At 46.9% G+C, this 20984-nt stretch overlaps 1 pseudogene; it reads left to right on the top strand.

The window, feature by feature from the left end:
- LOC141059267 (uncharacterized) overlaps window positions 1–20984 on the top strand; it is a 176964-nt pseudogene that overhangs the window by 92769 nt on the left and 63211 nt on the right.

Here is a 20984-nt window from a genome sequence, read left to right as displayed (position 1 = left end):
TTGGCACGCTCAGTTTGACCATTGGTTTCGGGATGGTATGCCGAGGAGAAGGACAACTCAACACCAATACGTTTACAGAACGCCCTCCAGAACTTTGAGACAAACTGGGTACCCCTGTCGGACACAATATTTGCCGAAACGCCGTGCAAACGTACAACGTGAAGAACAAACAACTTACTTAAAGTTTCAGAGTTAGGCAAGCCAGACAGGGGAACAAAGTGACACTGCTTACTGAACCTGTCCACCACCACCCAGATACAAGTTTTCCCATCAGAGGGTGGCAGGTTTGTAATGAAGTCCATGGAGATGTGGGTCGATGGACTCTCAGGGGTGGGCAAGGACTGAAGCCAGCCGGTAGGGCGATTATGGGGGGCTTGGCGCGGGCACAGACTTCACACGCTGAGATGTATTCCTTACAGTCCTTGGCCACCGTCGGCCACCAAAAGTTCCTGGTTACCAACCTAGTGGTTTATTGAGACCAGGAAGGCCTGCCAGGACGGAGTCGTGTGATTCTTTTAACACTTGTAAGCGAAAGGTAGCTGGAACGAATAATTTTTAGGGGGGTGTAGTGTCAGGAGCTCATTCTGATGACCTACGGATCTCCTCCAGAAGGTCCAGAGATACTGCTGACACGACAATGCTATTAGCCAATATTGGAACTGGTTCATAGTCCTCGGTTTGTGTGGGGCAAAAGCTGCGGGAGAGGGCATCTGCCCTCACATTTTTAGTTCCGGGGCGAAAGGTGATTAAAAAATCAAACCTGGAGAAAAACAAGGCCCACCTGGCCTGCCTAGGATTTAGTCTTTTAGCCGACTCTAGGTAGGTTAGGTTTTTGTGGTCGGTAATAACAGTAACCTTGTGTTTGGCACCTTCGAGGAAGTGGCGCCATTCCTTGAAGGCCCACTTGATTGCCAATAATTCCCGATTGACGATGTCATAGTTTCTCTCCGTGGCAGAGAATTTGCGGGAGAAAAAGGCACATGGGCGAAGCTGAGTGAGGGATGCAGTGCCTTGCGAGAGCACTGCTCCCACTCTGAATTCGGAGGCATCTACTTCTACAATAAACGGGTGGTCCAAGTTTGGTTGAATCAACACCGGGTTGGCCACGAAGCACTCTTTTAGTGTAGAAAAAGCCTGAGTTGCCTCAGGATTCCAATTGGTCACGTCCGCCCCTTTCCGGGTAAGGTCCGTGAGTGGCTTGGCAATCTCTGAGAATCCCCTGATGAATTTGCAATAATAATTTGCAAATCCCAAAAATCGCTGCAGTGCTTTCAGCGATTTGGGTTGCACCCAATCCTTAATAGGTTGAATCTTGGCAGGATCCATGCGGAACCCCTTGCCTGAGACCATGTATCATAAAAACTGCACCTCTTCGGCAAAAAAAACACATTTTTCAAATTTTGCAAACAAAAGAGTTTTCGTGCAGTCTTTGCAGTACTGAACGGACGTGTTGAGCATGTGTCACAGGGTCAGCAGAATAAATAAAATGTCGTCCAGATATACGACGACATACACCCCACAAATGTCTCTGAAAATATCGTTGACGAAGTGCTGAAATACTGCAGGAGCGTTACTGAGTCTGAACGGCATTACCAGGTACTCAAAATGGCCAAGGGGTGTATTAAAGGCCGTTTTCCATTCGTCCCCATCTCTTATGTGGACCAGGTTATATGCCCCCCGGAGGTCAAGTTTAGTAAACCAGCGGGCTCCCAGTAACTGATTAAAAAGATCAGGAATGAGTGGCAGTGGGTACTGATTTTTTACAGTAATGGCGTTCAGCTCAGGGTAATCAATGCATGGTCTGAGTCCACCATCTTTTTTCTCCACAAAGAAAAACCCAGCTCCTACAGGTGAGGTGGAAGGTCTAATGAAGCCTTTTCGTAGGCTGTCTGCTATGTAGTCATTCATGGCTACACGCTCAGGACCAGAGAGGTTGAATATTCTCCCCTTAGGGAGACGGGCACCAGGGACCAAGTCAATAGGACAATCGTATTCTCTGTGAGGAGGTAGTTTCTCCAACTCCACTATAGAGAAAACATCTTCATAATCCCTAAACGCATATGGAATAGAAGGTGTTTTAATTTTAATCTGGTTTACTGAAAAAGACATACAGTTACTCTGACACCGTGGACTCCAGCACACAACGTCACCTATGCGCCAGTCAATAACCGGATTATGTTGGTGCAACCATGGCATGCCTAACACAACTGGATCTGATAAATTGTATATAACAAAAAATGACATTTGTTTGTTATGTAATGTCCCCACTGACATAGAAATTTTGGCAGTAACGAATTCCACGCCTCCCTGGAATATAGATGTACCATTAATCACAGTTGTCTGAATAGGCGCTTTAAGCCTTGACAGAGGTACACCAAGGCTCCTAGCAAATAAAAAATCCATAAGGTTGCCGGCAGCACCACAATCCACAAAAGCCTTCACACACAGACGTTTCTTAGAAAAAGAAAGGGAAACTGGTAACAACAGTTTGGCCGCATTTGTGGGCAATACCTGACCCCCAGACCTGTCCAGGGGGTGATGATCCAGGAATGTGGATTTCCAACAGCCAGCATTTTCCTTGAAGCTTCCAGGCTGCAGCATGCTTGAGCCTGAGAGCGACCTTCCAGGCTGTGCAATGTAACAGGTGTTTGGGCCAAGAATCAGCTCAGTCAGGAGGAAGAGGAAAAGCAGTTTTATTTTTTGGGCCGGATATAGTGTGACGTCTGCCTGCAGTCTGGGCTGCAGCCAGACAACACCCCGAGAAACACTGATACCCTTTAACCCTATACAGGGATCTGGATTTATAGCAGAGCCCAGGAGGTGCTGTCTGAATAGAAGCAATGACCAGAGCAGGACGGTTGCCAGAAAGGTGTTCCAATACAGGACACAGAGGCAATGATATCCGAGACTAAACCAGTCAGGCAGAAATGGTATAAAAACAGTAGACAGTAGCAAAGTCAGATTCCAGGCCGAAGCCAGAGTCATAAACCAGGAGAGTCGCAGAGGTACAGAATCGTTAGGCAGAAGCAGAGTCAGAATCCAGGCCGAAGTCAGAGTCATAAACCAGGAGAGTCACAGAGGTACAGAATCGTTAGGCAGAAGCAGAGTCAGAATCCAGGCCGAAGTCAGAGTCATAAACCAGGAGAGTCGCAGAGGTACAGAAACGTTAGGCAGAAGCAGAGTCACAATCCAGGCCAAAAGTCAGAGTCAGTCAAACAGTAATTCACACCGTAACACGCAGGGGAACCAAGAATATATCCGGTGGCCTGCAAGAGCAGTCCCAAGGTATTTGAGGGATCAGGTCATCCCTCACAGGCTCCTGGGCTGATGATGTCATCCGGACTGCCCCCAGGACCAGGCTGGATGGTGATGCACCAGCCCCTTCATGACTGACCGAGGAGCGAAGCCTGCGCAGGAGCCTCATAACTATCGCTGCCATCACTCGGGGTTGAAGGACAGCGCCTCCCAGAGACCGAGGCCGGAACCGCAAGGCCACAAGTCAGACGGTGATGGGACAGTCCGGCGCCTCCTAGTGGTCGAGGCCGGGACAGCAGGCCCTGAGTCTGATGGTGATGTGACAGTCCGGCGCCTCCTAGTGGCCGAGGCCGGGACAGCAGGCCCTGAGTCTGACGGTGACGTGACACATAGAGGTCAGCTGGAGACCTATGGTTGTCATGCCAACCCATCGGTGACATGTGATCACATGACCAGGTCATCGATGGGGGGGATTTCTGGACCTGGTCAGGGCGATAAGGGTATACTTGGCTAGGACTGCTTTCAGGAACACAGACTCGCTCTTTGTCACTCCTAATGGTGTGAGAAGAGGCCAGCTGGCCTCTAAGGCGACAATCGCCCACTGGTTCAGAATGTCAATTCTGGAAGCCTACAGGGTGTACCCTGCTGGGGTCAAGGCTCACTCAACCAGGGCGGGGGGGCCCTCCTGGGTGGTACACCATAGGGCATCAGCCATGCAATTGTGCAAGGCCGCTACCTGGTCATCCGTTCATACCTTTTCGAGGTTCTATAAGGTCCATACCTATGCTTCAGCGGACGTCAGCCTAGACAGAAGAATCTTGCAGGCGGTAGTGATGAGTTCTCCGACCTGAAGGAAGTTTCTGTCTTTTCCCTCCCCATGGACTGCTTTTGGACGTCCCATGGTTTCTGTGTTCCCCAATGAGACGAAAGAGAAAACAGGATTTTGGTTGCTTACCGTAAAATCTGTTTCTCAGAGTCTTCATTGGGGGACACAGCACCCTCCCATGATTGTTATTATAATGTTTATATAATTGGCTTACTTGGCAATGACTCCTGCTGCTTTTTCACTCACTGATTTTACTACAGCCAGTCGGAGGGGTGTATACTACGGAGGCGGAGTTGACCTTTTTTTCATGGCATAGTGTCAACCTCGTAGAGGCAGCAGCACACACCCACGGTTTCTGTGTCCACCAATGAAGACTGAGAAACAGATTTTACGGTAAGCAACCAAAATCCTGTTTTCTTTTTGGAGCCAAAATGTTGTTTGAGCACACTGCAAGACTCAGAAGTGACAGCAGATTTTGCTGGATTGGTTTATACAAACTCTTGCTTTTCAACAGCCTTTGAGCCACTAATAGTGTGGGAACCTCTGTTTTTCCAATGACAGATGATGGATCTGAGTGGGGACTTGTTTTTTGTGATTTGAGAATTGGTATTATTTTTGCCTACATACATTGGATTCTTTCTATTCAATATTTGGGAGGCAGAATGAACAAACAGCTGTACACCACACACTACTGGTTCATTCTACAAGGTTTTCTGTTAGACTGTGAACTGTCATTGTCTATGTAAATAATTAACCTATTAATGACCAGAGGATTTTTCATTTTCGTTTTTTGCTCCACTTCTTTCCAGAGCCATAACTTTTTTTATTTTTCCGTCAATATGGCCATGTGAGGGCTTATTTTTTGTGGGACGAGTTGTATTTTTGAACGACACCATTGGTTTTACCATGTCGTGTACTCGAAAATGGAAAAAAAATTCCAAGTGTGGTGAAATTGCAAAAAAGTGCAATCCCACACTTGTTTTTTGTTAGGCTTTTTTGCTAGGTTCACTAAATGCTAAAACTGACCTGCCATTATGATTTTCCAGGTCATTACGAGTTCATAGACACCAAACATGTCTAGGTCCGCTTTTATCTAAGTGATGAAAAAAATTCCAAAATTGGCTAGGAAAAAAAGCGCAATTTTCCGAGACCTGTAGTGTCTCCATTTTTCGTGATCTGGGGTCTGGTGAAGGCTTATTTTTTGCACACCGGGTTGACATTTTTAATGATACCACTTTTGTGCAGATACTTTCTTTTGATCGCCCTTTATTGCATTTTAATGCAATGTCAGAACGACCAAAAAAATGCAATTCTGGCGTTTTTTATTGATGGATCGGGCAAATCTAAACGAATGCAGTGATACCAAATATATGTAGGTTTTATTTTTTTCTTTTATTGTTTTATTTTGATTGGGGCAAAAGGGGGGTGATTTAAACTTTTATGTTTATTTTTTTACATTTTTAAACACTTTTGTTTTTATTTTACTTTTGGCATTGTTCAATAGCCTCCATTGGAGGCTAGAAGCATGCTATGCTTGATCGGCTCTGCTACATATAGGCGATGCTCAGATTGCCTATATGTAGCAAATTTACTGCATGCTATGAGCGCCGACCGCCGGGTGGTGCTCGTAGCAATGTGCTGGCAACAACCATAGAGGTCTCTATTAGACCTCTGGTTATCACGGCAATGCATCGCTGACCCCTGATCACGTGATGGGGGTCGGCGATGAGCTCATTTTTGGCTGGGCGCCGGAAGCACTAGTTAAATGCCCGCTGTCAGCATTTGACAGCGGGATTTAACTAGTTAATAGGCACGGGCGGATTGCGATTCCGCCTGCGCCTATTGTGGACACATGTCAGCTGTTTATAACAGCTGACATGTCGCGGCTTTGAGGTGGGCTCACCGTCGGAGCCTACCTCAAAGCAGGGGACACTGACTGCTGACGTACTATCCCGTCAGCTGTCGGAAAGGAGTTAAAGTTTTTACATAGCTTGCCATTTTTATGGACAGTTTAAGTAGAATTTTTCAAAAATATAAAATTCAAGGATATTTTATAAAAAATATTTTTTTTTTTATCTTAGCAGATGACTGTACCAGGAGATCAGAGGGACAGCTGACATCTTCAATTTTTAAATCTGATGATCTTGAGATCCTACAAGATACAACTGAAGTGATTGATGTTACTCCAGATATACCATCATCCATTCACAGCAAAGATCTATCATCTGATCCTATGAAACAGGTCCTGTCTTCTGATTCATTACCGACTACTAAGGAAAATCAAAGTCACAAAAGAGGCATTAAAAAGCAAACTGCTCCTAAAGCAAAGAAGTCATTTTCATGTTCAGAATGTGGAAAATGTTTTACCCAGAAAGTACATCTTGTTAGACATCAGAATGGTCACACTGGGGAGAAGCCTTTTTCCTGTTCAGAATGTGGCAAATGTTTTAACCAGAAATCTGTTCTTTATAGACACCAGAGAACTCACAAAGGAGAGAAGCCGTTTTCATGTTCAGAATGTGAGAAATGTTTTAACCGGAAAGCACAACTTGATAGCTACCAGAGAACCCACACAGGGGATAAGCCTTTTTCATGTTCACAATGTGGGAAATGTTTGCACATAAATCAGATTTAGTTAGGCACCAGAGAAGTCACACAGGGGAGAAGCCTTTTTCCTTTTCAGAATGTGGGAAATGTTTTAAGCAGAAACGGTATCTTGATAGCCACCAGAGAACTCACACAGGGTAGAAGCCTTTTTCATGTTCAGAATGTGAGAAATGTTTTCAAAATAAATCAGATTTGGTTAAGCACCAGAGAACTCACACAGGGGAGAAGCGATTTTCATGTTCAGAATGTGGGAAATGTTTTAACCAGAAATCACGTCTTGATAGACACCAGAGAGCTCACACAGGGGAGAAGCCTTTTTCATGTTCAGAATGTGGGAAATGTTTTAACAGTAAATCAGCTTGTGTTAAGCACCAGAGAATTCACCCCGGAGAAGCGTTTTTTCTGTTCAGAATGTGGGAAATGTTTTATCCAGAACGTGCAACTTGATAGCCACCAGAGAACACACACAGGGGAGAAGCCTTTTTCATATTCAGAATGTTGGAATAGTTTTAACCAAAATTGGATCTTCTTAAAGGAGTTGTCTCTCGTCATTCCTCGTGTTTGCTGACAAAAGGATAAAACTAAACTTTATTAATTACAAATGTAAAACTATACCCATAATTCACCTCCTGAAGGTTAGTCAGAAGGTGAGTGGTGTATACTGCATTTTCACATACTATCTATTCCTGACACTGGAGTATCTTATAAACTTATGAAGTATATAGTTTGCAGTCTGGGATCTGCCAATATGTGGTTAGTTTTCTGACTGTTTCAGAAAACATTGTACATGATTTTAGGTAGAGTTGAGCGAAACGGGTCGAAAAAATTCAAAAGTCGCCGACTTTTGGCAAAGTCGGGTTTCATGAAACGAAACCCGACCCTAGGATAAGGTCGGCCACGAGGTCGGCGACTTACGCGCCAAAGTCGCGTTTCAAAAGTTTGTTTTGCGCTCTTTTTCAGCCAATCAGGATCCACGGACACTGTGGGCAACGTGATGACATAGGCAGGGGTCACCACCATCTTTCAGAAGGGCATGCAAGTGATTGGCTTGCTTTGGTGGGCGTCACAGGGGGTATAAAAGGGCGTGCACGCCGACCGCCATCTTACTTCTGCCGATCTCAGTATAGGGAGAGGTTGCTGCTGATTCTGTAGGGAGAGCGTTAGGCAGGGAAGAAGACAAAAAAACTGCTTCTGCTGCTAGCGATTTGGCCTGCACAACACACCAGTCACTGTGTGTGCAGTGCAAGGGGAGGCTATATAGTGGTGTATCAGTGGTGTTGGTTGTTGGGCTGCCTTCTAAGGCTTCCTGACATTCCTGCATTGCTGTTTACCCACTGCTCCGCAAACTGCTTTTTTAAAAGCAATCCCAATTTTTTTTTTGTCCTGAGAAGAAGAAAAAAAAACTGCTTCTGCTGCTAGCAATTTGGCCTGCACAACACACCAGTCACTGTGTGTGCAGTGCAAGGGGAGGCTATATTGTGGTGTATCAGTGGTGTTGGTTGTTGGGCTGCCTTTTAAGGCTTCCTGACAGGCTGGCATTGCTGTTTACCCACTGCTCTGCAAACTGCTTTCTTAAAAGCAATCCAATCTCCCTTATCCTCTAGTCACTTTGGTCACAGCTGTGCCATCGAGCCTGTCACATAGTGCTCAGATATTCATTGGGCCTCATACAATCCAAAAGTGTCCAGTGTCCACAAGTGTCTGCAGAAATTCAAAATCTCCCTTATCCTCTAGTCACTTTGGTCACAGCTGTGCCATCGAGCCTGTGACATAGCGCTCAGATATTCATTGGGCCTCACACAATCCAAAAGTGTCCAGTGTCCAAAAGTGTGTGCAGAGATTCAAAATCTCCCTTATCCTCTAGTCACTTTGGTCACAGCTGTGCCATCAAGCCTGTGACATAGCGCTCAGATATTCATTGGGCCTCACACAATCCAAAAGTGTCCAGTGTCCAAAAGTGTGTGCAGAGATTCAAAATCTCCCTTATCCTCTAGTCACTTTGGTCACAGCTGTGCCATCGAGCCTGTCACATACCGCTCAGATATTCATTGGGCCTCACACAATCCAAAAGTGTCCAGTGTCCAAAAGTGTCTGCAGAAATTCAAAATCTCCCTTATCCTCTAGTCACTTTGGTCACAGCTGTGCCATCGAGCCTGTCACATAGCGCTCAGATATTCATTGGGCCTCACACAATCCAAAAGTGTCCAGTGTCCAAAAGTGTGTGCAGAGATTCAAAATCTCCCTTACCCTCTAGTCACTTTGGTCACAGCTGTGCCATCGAGCCTGTGACATAGCGCTCAGATATTCATTGGGCCTCACACAATCCAAAAGTGTCCAGTGTCCAAAAGTGTGTGCAGAGATTCAAAATCTCCCTTATCCTCTAGTCACTTTGGTCACAGCTGTGCCATCGAGCCTGTCACATAGCGCTCAGATATTCATTGGGCCTCACAGAATCCAAAAGTGTCCAGTGTCCAAATGTGTGTGCAGAGATTCAAAATCTCCTTTTTCCTCTAGTCACTTTGGTCACAGCTGTGCCATCGAGCCTGTCACATAGCGCTCAGATATTCATTGGGCCTCACACAATCCAAAAGTGTCCAGTGTCCAAAAGTGTGTGCAGAGATTCAAAATCTCCCTTATCCTCTAGTCACTTTGGTCACAGCTGTGCCATCGAGCCTGTCACATAGCGCTCAGATATTCATTGGGCCTCACACAATCCAAAAGTGTCCAGTGTCCAAAAGTGTCTGCAGAAATTCAAAATCTCCCTTATCCTCTAGTCACTTTGATCACAGCTGTGCCATCGAGCCTGTCACATAGCGCTCAGATATTCATTGGGCCTCACACAATCCAAAAGTGTCCAGTGTCCAAAAGTGTGTGCAGAGATTCAAAATCTCCCTTATCCTCTAGTCACTTTGGTCACAGCTGTGCCATCGAGCCAGTGACATAGCGCTCATATATTCATTGGGCCTCACACAATCCAAAAGTGTCCAGTGTCCAAAAGTGTGTGCAGAGATTCAAAATCTCCCTTATCCTCTAGTCACTTTGGTCACAGCTGTGCCATCGAGCCTGTCACATAGCGCTCAGATATCAGTGGGCCTCACACATTCCAAAAGTGTCCAGTGTCCAAAAGTGTGTGCAGAGATTCAAAATCTCCCTTATCCTCTAGTCACTTTTGTCACAGCTGTGCCATCGAGCCTGTGACATAGCGCTCAGATATCAGTGGGCCTCACACAATCCAAAAGTGTCCAGTGTCCAAAAGTGTGTGCAGAGATTCAAAATCTCCCTTATCCTCTAGTCACTTTGGTCACAGCTGTGCCATCGAGCCTGTGACATAGCGCTCAGATATTCATTGGGCCTCACACAATCCAAAAGTGTCCAGTGTCCAAAAGTGTGTGCAGAGATTCAAAATCTCCCTTATCCTCTAGTCACTTTGGTCACAGCTGTGCCATCGATCCTGTGACATAGCGCTCAGATATTCATTGGGCCTCACACAATCCAAAAGTGTCCAGTGTCCAAAAGTGTGTGCAGAGATTCAAAATCTCCCTTATCCTCTAGTCACTTTGGTCACAGCTGTGCCATCAAGCCTATGACATAGCGCTCAGATATTCATTGGGCCTCACACAATCCAAAAGTGTCCAGTGTCCAAAAGTGTGTGCAGAGATTCAAAATCTCCCTTATCCTCTAGTCACTTTGGTCACAGCTGTGCCATCGAGCCTGTCACATAGCGCTCAGATATTCATTGGGCCTCACACAATCCAAAAGTGTCCAGTGTCCAAAAGTGTCTGCAGAAATTCAAAATCTCCCTTATCCTCTAGTCACTTTGGTCACAGCTGTGCCATCGAGCCTGTCACATAGCGCTCAGATATTCATTGGGCCTCACACAATCCAAAAGTGTCCAGTGTCCAAAAGTGTGTGCAGAGATTCAAAATCTCCCTTACCCTCTAGTCACTTTGGTCACAGCTGTGCCATCAAGCCTGTGACATAGCGCTCAGATATTCATTGGGCCTCACACAATCCAAAAGTGTCCAGTGTCCAAAAGTGTGTGCAGAGATTCAAAATCTCCCTTATCCTCTAGTCACTTTGGTCACAGCTGTGCCATCGAGCCTGTCACATAGCGCTCAGATATTCATTGGGCCTCACACAATCCAAAAGTGTCCAGTGTCCAAAAGTGTGTGCAGAGATTCAAAATCTCCCTTAACCTCTAGTCACTTTGGTCACAGCTGTGCCATCAAGCCTGTCACATAGCGCTCAGATATTCATTGGGCCTCACACAATCCAAAAGTGTCCAGTGTCCAAAAGTGTGTGCAGAGATTCAAAATCTCCCTTATCCTCTAGTCACTTTGGTCACAGCTGTGCCATCGAGCCTGTCACATAGCGCTCAGATATTCATTGGGCCTCACACAATCCAAAAGTGTCTAGTGTCCAAAAGTGTCTGCAGAAATTCAAAATCTCCCTTATCCTCTAGTCACTTTGGTCACAGCTGTGCCATCGAGCCTGTCACATAGCGCTCAGATATTCATTGGGCCTCACACAATCCAAAAGTGTCCAGTGTCCAAAAGTGTGTGCAGAGATTCAAAATCTCCCTTATCCTCTAGTCACTTTGGTCACAGCTGTGCCATCGAGCCAGTGACATAGCGCTCAGATATTCATTGGGCCTCACACAATCCAAAAGTGTCCAGTGTCCAAAAGTGTGTGCAGAGATTCAAAATCTCCCTTATCCTCTAGTCACTTTGGTCACAGCTGTGCCATCGAGCCTGTGACATAGCGCTCAGATATCAGTGGGCCTCACACATTCCAAAAGTGTCCAGTGTCCAAAAGTGTATGCAGAGATTCAAAATCTCCCTTATCATCTAGTCACTTTTGTCACAGCTGTGCCATCGAGCCTGTGACATAGCGCTCAGATATCAGTGGGCCTCACACAATCCAAAAGTGTCCAGTGTCCAAAAGTGTGTGCAGAGATTCAAAATCTCCCTTATCCTCTAGTCACTTTGGTCACAGCTGTGCCATCGAGCCTGTGACATAGTGCTCAGATATTCATTGGGCCTCACACAATCCAAAAGTGTCCAGTGTCCAAAAGTGTGTGCAGAGATTCAAAATCTCCCTTATTCTCTAGTCACTTTGGTTACAGCTGTGCCATCGAGCCTGTGACATAGTGCTCAGATATTCATTGGGCCTCACACAATCCAAAAGTGTCCAGTGTCCAAAAGTGTGTGCAGAGATTCAAAATCTCCCTTATCCTCTAGTCACTTTGGTCACAGCTGTGCCATCGAGCCTGTGACATAGCGCTCAGATATCAGTGGGCCTCACACAATCCAAAAGTGTCCAGTGTCCAAAAGTTTGTGCAGAGATTCAAAATCTCCCTTATCCTCTAGTCACTTTTGTCACAGCTGTGCCATCGAGCCTGTGACATAGCGCTAAAATATCAGTGGGCCTCACACAATCCAAAAGTGTCCAGTGTCCAAAAGTGTGTGCAGAGATTCAAAATCTCCCTTATCCTCTAGTCACTTTGGTCACAGCTGTGCCATCGAGCCTGTCACATAGCGCTCAGATATTCATTGGGCCTCACACAATCCAAAAGTGTCCAGTGTCCAAAAGTGTGTGCAGAGATTCAAAATCTCCCTTATCCTCTAGTCACTTTGGTCACAGCTGTGCCATCGAGCCTGTCACATAGCGCTCAGATATTCATTGGGCCTCACACAATCCAAAAGTGTCCAGTGTCCAAAAGTGTGTGCAGAGATTCAAAATCTCCCTTATCCTCTAGTCACTTTGGTCACAGCTGTGCCATCGAGCCTGTGACATAGCACTCAGATATCAGTTGGCCTCACACAATCCAAAAGTGTCCAGTGTCCAAAAGTGTGTGCAGAGATTCAAAATCTCCCTTATCCTCTAGTCACTTTGGTCACAGCTGTGCCATCGAGCCTGTCACATAGCGCTCAGATATTCATTGGGCCTCACACAATCCAAAAGTGTCTAGTGTCCAAAAGTGTCTGCAGAAATTCAAAATCTCCCTTATCCTCTAGTCACTTTGGTCACAGCTGTGCCATCGAGCCTGTGACATAGCGCTCAGATATCAGTGGGCCTCACACAATCCAAAAGTGTCCAGTATCCAAAAGTGTGTGCAGAGATTCAAAATCTCCCTTATCCTCTAGTCACTTTGGTCACAGCTGTGCCATCGAGCCTGTCACATAGCGCTCAGATATCAGTGGGCCTCACACAATCCAAAAGTGTCCAGTGTCCACAAGTGTCTGCAGAAATTCAAAATCTCCCCTGTCCTATAGACACCTTGTACCTTGTTTTACATTACTATATAGTTTGTTGGATTTTGTCTACATTTCTACCAAAAATGAGGAAGGCTGGTGGAAGAGGTCGTGGAATTGGGCGGGGGTTGGCAGCTGGTAATGATGGTGTTGGTGGTGGATCTGATGGTAGTGGCAAGAGCAAAATAGGACCGAATGCAGGAGGTGTTGAGCCTGCGTCATCGTCTGGCTACATAAGGCCTCGAACGCTTAGTTTTCTAGGAGTTGGCAAACCGCTTTTAAAGCCAGAGCATCAGGAAAAAGTTTTGTCTTACATTGCTGACTCAGCCTCCAGCTCTATCGCCTCCTCTTCTTCAGTTGTAAAAAGTAAAAGCACTGAGTCGTCATTGGAGGCTCATGTTCATGAACCACACCTTTCCTTGTGTCCTTCACCCCAACCAAGATTGAAGGATGACGCAGGCCATACTACTGATTACTCCATGGAGCTGTTTTCACATACCATGCCTGGATTATCAAGTCAAATGGTGAATTACCCAGGCCAAGATGAATCTGACATGGAGTGCACTGATGCACAGCCGCTGATGGATGATTCTGCTGGTACATTCACTCAGAGCACTACATTGTCCTCGCAGTGTACAGAGCCAGATTCTGACCCTGATGAGACTCAGGTGCCCCTTCCCGCACACTATACCACCATACACGGTGACACAGAGGAAGGTGCACATGACATAGAAGAGGAGGTGATGGATGACCCAGTTGTTGACCCAGATTGGCATCCATTGGGGGAAGAGGGTGCTGCTTCCAATAGCTCAGATGAGGAGCATCCACAGCAGACATCGACATCGCAACAGCTGTTATCTGGCAGGCCCGTAGCACTCCAAAGACAGGTTCCAAACATCAAAAGAGTTGCTGGACAGCTTGTCCAGAGGGTCAAAAGATCAAAGCGTGCTAGGCTGCAAAATGTCTGCTAAAGTAGGAAGAGTGCAGTGTGGCACTTTTTTGAACAAAATCCTCATGATCAGGCCAAGGTTATCTGTAAGAAGTGCGCAAAGACCTTTAGCCGAGGGAAAAATCTGAAAAATTTGAATACCAGTTGCATGCTTAGACATTTAACCAGCATGCACTTGCAAGCGTGGACACAACACCAAACCTCAAGTGCCACATGTGCAACTGATCACAACGAAGGTAGTCAGCAACGCTACATTGTTTCCCCCACTGTAAGCCCCCCGGTTAGCACAGCAGCAAATGTTGAGGTGTCGTTGCAAGGCCACAGCAGTCAGGGAATCCCACTGTTATATCAACGAAAGACTGATTCTAGGCCATCAGAAAGAACACCAACTCCATCACCATCATCAACCCTCTCTCAGTCCGCCCTGTCCACCGCTACTTCCACCATATGCAGCTCTCAAGTCCAGCTCACCCTCCCAGACACTATGAGTAGGTCAAGAAAGTACTCAGTCTCTCATCCGCGTACACTGGGTTTGAACGCCCACATTGCCAAACTAATCTCGTTTGAGATGATGCCCTTTCGGTTGGTGGAAAGCACAGCTTTCCGCGAACTCATGGCCTATGCAGTACCACGCTATGACCTACCCAGTCGCCACTTCTTCTCTCGCAAAGCCATCCCAGCCCTCCACCATCATGTGAAAGACCGCATTGTCCATGCACTCAAGCAGTCAGTGAGCGGAAAGGTGCACCTCACAACTGATGCATGGTGCAGTCGGCATGGCCAGGGCCGTTACGTGTCCATCACTGCGCACTGGGTTAATGTGGTGGATGCAGGGTCCACAGGGGACAGCGGTGGTGGGACAGTGCTGCCTAGCCCACGGTATAGGAAGCAGTTGGCTGTAGGTGTTCGACCCTCCTCCTCCTCCTCCTCCTCCAGAAGCGAAAGCTCGTCCACAGAGCGCAGTCGTACGACATTGCAACAAGGTGGAACTCCACCCTGCACATGGTGGAGCGGCTGTGCGAGCAGAGGCAGGCCATAATGCATTTGTGGGAGGATACACGGCCAGGCACTTTGAGAGCAGACATGGAGTTGACAGGTGTGCAGTGGTCGAAGCTGAAAGACCTCTGTAAAGTCCTTCAGTGTTTTGAGGAATGCACACGGCTGGTAAGCGCAGACGACGCCATCCTAAGCATGAGCATCCCACTTATGCGTCTGCTCATGCAAACTTTGACGCACCTTAAGGAGCAGGCGTCTGCAGCCAATGTTGATGAGGAGGAAGAGGAGGAGGGAATCCTTGATGACATTCAGCCATTGTCTGCTCAGGGACCTCTCCTGGACGAGGTGGAGGAAGAAGAGGAGGAGGAGGATGATGATGGGGATGATTACTTAGGGGAGGAGGATGCATCTCGTGGGGCAAGTGAAAATGTTGGCGTGGCAAGGTCTGGTACAGGGTTTGTGCGTGACTGGAGGGATGTGGATTTGCCAGAAAGTGCTCCTCCACCCAGCACTCGCAGTGCATCATTGACACCGGGAACATTGGCCCACATGTCAGATTATGCCTTGCAGATCCTAAAAAGGGACCCCCACATTGCCAAAATGATGAACGATGACGACTACTGGTTGGCCAGCATCCTGGATCCACGCTATAAAGGCAAATTACAAAACATCATGCCACAGGAGAACCTTGACCTAATATTGGCTAATAAACAAGCAACTCTGGTAAATCGGTTGAGGCATTCCCAGCACACAGCAGCGGTGATGGTTCTCACACGAGCCGTACGGGCCGGGGGCAGCTTGGCAGAGGTGTTCGTGGTGCACACAGCAGAAGTGGCGTTGGAGACAGGGGTTTCATGACAATGTTGTGGACTGATTTTTCAAGTACCGCTCACACAACTGGTAATACTGCATCGATGGAAAGTGACAGGAGACAGCAGTTGTCAACTATGGTTACAAACAACTTTTCCTCCTATATCGATGTTCTCCCACACAGGTCATTCCCCTTTGACTATTGGGCCGCTAAACTGGACACCTGGCCTGAATTGGCCCAATATGCCTTACAGGAGCTCGCTTGCCCAGCTGCAAGTGTACTATCGGAAAGAGTCTTCAGTGCAGCTGGATCAATCCTGACAGAAAAAAGGACCCGTCTGTCAACCCAAAATGTGGATGATCTAACCTTCATTAAAATGAACCATGCATGGGTTTCCAAGGATTTTGTCCCACCTTCCCCTGATGACACATAGGGTGACAGAAAAATGGCTTGCTTTGGTCCACCTCTTCCTGGGACTTCACCTATTTCGCCTTTTGCATCAGCTGAATGTCCAACATCAACATATGCCACTTTCTAATACTCCCTAACTGTGCTGCCTCCCCCCCATGGCCGGGGTCACCACCTAGCGCACGACACCGTGCGAGTGCCGTTGCCCTGGACAGGTGGGTAGGCCGACTCTTGGGCGCGGGCACTGGCACAGGGTCCCTCATAGTGCAATCAAGTGTCTCTGACGGTGGTGGTGCACACCCGCCGTCAGACACACCGCTGTACTATGAGGGGCCCAGTGCCAGTACCGACGCCCACGAGTGGGCCCCCCTTGCTTGGGCAGGGCCCCAGCATTTGCAATCTTTACCTCTCCCTGCTCCTCCGCTGTGTAATCTGGGCCGTCAAATCCATACTGTGCCTGACACCGTCTGAGCCTGCCACCTGATGTATAGACATATATTTTGAATGTGTACGCTATCCATACATGTTATCCGGGGATACGGTACCCTTTCTAACCTTTGTGCAATCACGTGCAATCCATACTGGGCCTGACACCGTCTGAGCCTGCCTCCTGATGTATAGACATATATTTTGAATGTGTACGCTATCCATACATGTTATCTGGGGATACGGTACCCTTTCTAACCTTTGTGCAATCACGTGCAATCCATACTGGGCCTAACACCGTCTGAGCCTGCCTCCTGAGACATATATTTTGAATGTGTACGCTATCCATACATGTTATCCAGGGATACGGTACCCTTTCTAACCTTTGTGCAATCACGTGCAATCCATACTGGGCCTAACACCGTCTGAGCCTGCCTCCTGATGTATAGACATATATTTTGAATGTGTACGCTATCCATACATGTTATCTGGGGATACGGTACCCTTTCTAACCTTTGTGCAATCACGTGCAATCCATACTGGGCCTAACACCGTCTGAGCCTGCCTCCTGAGACATATATTTTGAATGTGTACGCTATCCATACATGTTATCCGGGGAAACGGTACCCTTTCTAACCTTTGTGCAATCACGTGCAATCCATACTGGGCCTAACACCGTCTGAGCCTGCCTCCTGCTGTATAGACATATATTTTGAATGTGTACGCAATCCATACATGTTATCTTGGGATACGGTACCCTTTCTAACCTTTTTGCAATCACGTGCAATCCATACTGGGCCTAACACCGTCTGAGCCTGCCTCCTGCTGTATAGACATATATTTTGAATGTGTACGCTATCCATACATGTTATCTGGGGATACGGTACCCTTTCTAACCTTTGTGCAATCACGTGCAATCCATACTGGGCCTAACACCGTCTGAGCCTGCCTCCTGCTGTATAGACATATATTTTGAATGTGTACGCTATCCATACATGTTATCCGGGGATACGGTACCCTTTCTAACCTTTGTGCAATCACGTGCAATCCATACTGTTCCTGACACCGTCTGAGCCTGCCTCCTGATGTATAGACATATATTTTGAATGTGTACGCTATCCATACATGTTATCTGGGGATATGGTACCCTTTCTAACCTTTGTGCAATCACGTGCAATCCATACTGGGCCTGACACCGTCTGAGCCTGCCTCCTGATGTATAGACATATATTTTGAATGTGTACGCTATCCATACATGTTATCCGGGGATACGGTACCCTTTCTAACCTTTGTGCAATCACGTGCAATCCATACTGGGCCTAACACTGTCTGAGCCTGCTTCCTGAGACATATATTTTGAAAGAGTACGCTATCCATACATGTTATCCGGGGATACGCTACCCTTTCTAACCTTTGTGCAATCACGTGCAATCCATACTGGGCCTAACACCGTCTGAGCCTGCCTCCTGAGACATATATTTTGAATGTGTACGCTATCCATACATGTTATCTGGGGATACGGTACCCTTTCTAACCTTTGTGCAATCACGTGCAATCCATACTGGGCCTAACACCGTCTGAGCCTGCCTCCTGAGACATATATTTTGAATGTGTACGTTATCCATACATGTTATCCAGGGATACGGTACCCTTTCTAACCTTTGTGCAATCACGTGCAATCCATACTGGGCCTAACACGTCTGAGCCTGCCTCCTGCTGTATAGACATATATTTTGAATGTGTACGCTATCCATACATGTTATCCAGGGATACGGTACCCTTTCTAACCTTTGTGCAATCACGTGCAATCCATACTGGGCCTAACACCGTCTGAGCCTGCCTCCTGAGACATATATTTTGAATGTGTACGCTATCCATACATGTTATCCGGGGATACGGTACCCTTTCTAACCTTTGTGCAATCACGTGCAATCCATACTGGGCCTAACACCGTCTGAGCCTGCCTCCTGAGACATATATTTTGAATGTGTACGCTATCCATACATGTTATCTGGGGATACGGTACCCTTTCTAACCTTTGTGCAATCACGTGCAATCCATACTGTGCCTGACACCGTCTGAGCCTGCCTCCTGAGACATATATTTTGAATGTGTACGCTATCCATACATGTTATCCGGGGATACGGTACCCTTTCTAACCTTTGTGCAATCACGTGCAATCCATACTGGGCCTAACACCGTCTGAGCCTGCCTCCTGATGTATAGACATATATTTTGAATGTTTACGCTATCCATACATGTTATCTGGGGATACGGTACCCTTTCTCACCTTTGTGCAATCACGTGTAATCCATACTGGGCGTGAGAACGGCTGGCGAGCTGTTAAGCAAGCTACAGCACCTGTGGTTTGCACACGTAAGTTTTTCATTTTTTCAGGAATGACGGTTAGGCCTAATTCCGGAACTGCGGTTGACCTGCACTTACTGGGAAATCATTGTTCGCGGGTAAAAATTGTAATCAGTGATCCCCATCACTAACGTTGTTCAGCAGGTTATCTGCACCTGTAAGCGACAAACGCTGGCCTTTTCAGTGTAGCGCACATGCAGCCACGGACATGTAAGGGCATGACACACCAGTTATTGGCCAATCTCATGTGCCAGAGCCTCACGTGTCCCTCTAGTAAGCCGGACTCGGACCGCGGGGCATGACGGAGTCTCGTTCGTTAACGGAATTAAGCTTGCAATGTGTGCATCTGTTCTGTAGCTGGCATGGTTGAGGTTTCCCAGGTGGAGTCGAATTTAACCGTAGGCTCCACTCCTGGTGGTGCCCTTCTGGACATTCCTTTAAGGTTCAGCTTTGCAACCATACTGCCCACGTAAAACAAACACTTTGCCTTCATGAACGCTGTTTGGAGGGTCTTGACTCGTGGGAATAACGCCGCCCAATCAGTTAACCTGCTAGAGAGATCCTTCGCTGCTCCCAAGCATGACATCACACTCCCTAGGAAGAAGGTAATGCCACTGTGGCGACCGTACTCCTGGGGGCGACACAAGTGCACTGATGCCCAGCCACTGCTCGATGAATCTGCTGGTACATTGACCCAGACCACTACATTCCCCTCGCACGCTACCCGGCCTGAATCTGACCCTGATGAAACTCAGGTTACCCTTCCCATATACAGTTCCATCTTACACGGTGACAAAGAGGAAGCTGCAGATGAAAGTGCAGGTTCGGCCCACCCGCCATCAGACACACCACCGTACTATCAGGGGCCCTGTGCCAGTGCCGTCGCCAACGAGTGGGCCCCCCCTGCTTGCCCAGGATCACAGCACTTGCAAAGTTGAAATACTGTACAGTGAGATGGAAGATGGGGACAACGAGGAGTCTAGACTAGTACAGGGATTCCCTAGCGAGGAGACTTATTTGATTGTTTTCAATGTTGGGACAGCAATTTTTGGGGAGCACTATACTCTGGAGAATGATAGATGGGGCCCACCATATACTGGAACATTCCAAAGGTGGACATCAGACACTGGAGCAGCATTTACAGGGCCCATTATACACTAGAGCATTAGAAATGGGGCCCATTATGTTTGGAGCATTATTTGGGCCCATAAGACAGTGGAGCTTCATCCATGGGGACCAACATATACTGTAGCATTATGTGGAGCTCATCATATACTGTTTCAAACATTATATGGGACCAATGATTCTGTATGGAGAAATAGATGGGCCTCGTCATGAGATGTAAAAAGTGAGGTATTTTTCATTGTACTATACCGCTATTTCTCTGCCGTATCGGAGCATGATGAGTTGTGGTATGTGTTAAAGGGGCGCTCTTTCGCCCAGGGCACACGAAAACCTGCAGCCAGCCCTCCCCCCCACAACTTTAGCCAAATAACCCCCATTTTTCAGTGCGTAACTTGTATTATGAAGTTAATTAAGGTTGACAAGCTTAAGTAAGAAGAATTGATGCTTTTGGCATTCAAATGGGAACTGTAGGTGTGTTTCCTGTCCTCCTCTCACTGCCGACTTTTATTCCCCATTGACTTACATTGGGTTTCGTGTTTCGGGACGACCCTGACATTTCCCTATAATCGGACGATCTTGCTCGACCCGACTTTTGGAAAAGTCGGGTTTCACGAAACGAAACTCGACCCTAAAAAACCAAAAGTCGCTCAACTCTAATTTTAGGGTTTTCTTCTGCTAGTCTCGCTAGAATATAGGTCAATATTATTAAATAGTATCTTGATGAGTCGCCTTTGATGAGGACGATGAAACCCATAGAAATGAGAGGCTTGGAGAGTGAGTGTGTGTACGTCACCTCACCCTATATAATGAGACGTGGGGTATGCGTTTTTTCTATTAGTCACCTTCTGACTAACCTTCAGGGGGTGAATTATGGGTATAGTTTTACATTTGGAATTAATAAAGTTTAGTTTTATCCTTTTGTAAGAGAATCTTCTATCTATATAATATATGAGGAGTGCA

The sequence above is a fragment of the Dendrobates tinctorius genome, unplaced genomic scaffold (assembly GCF_039654945.1).
Source record: "Dendrobates tinctorius isolate UK_male_01 unplaced genomic scaffold, ASM3965494v1 ptg000226l, whole genome shotgun sequence".
NCBI classification, from domain to species: domain Eukaryota; kingdom Metazoa; phylum Chordata; class Amphibia; order Anura; family Dendrobatidae; genus Dendrobates; species Dendrobates tinctorius.
The sequence above is the reverse complement of the archived record's forward strand: the minus strand, read 5'-3'. Positions and strand labels throughout refer to the sequence as shown.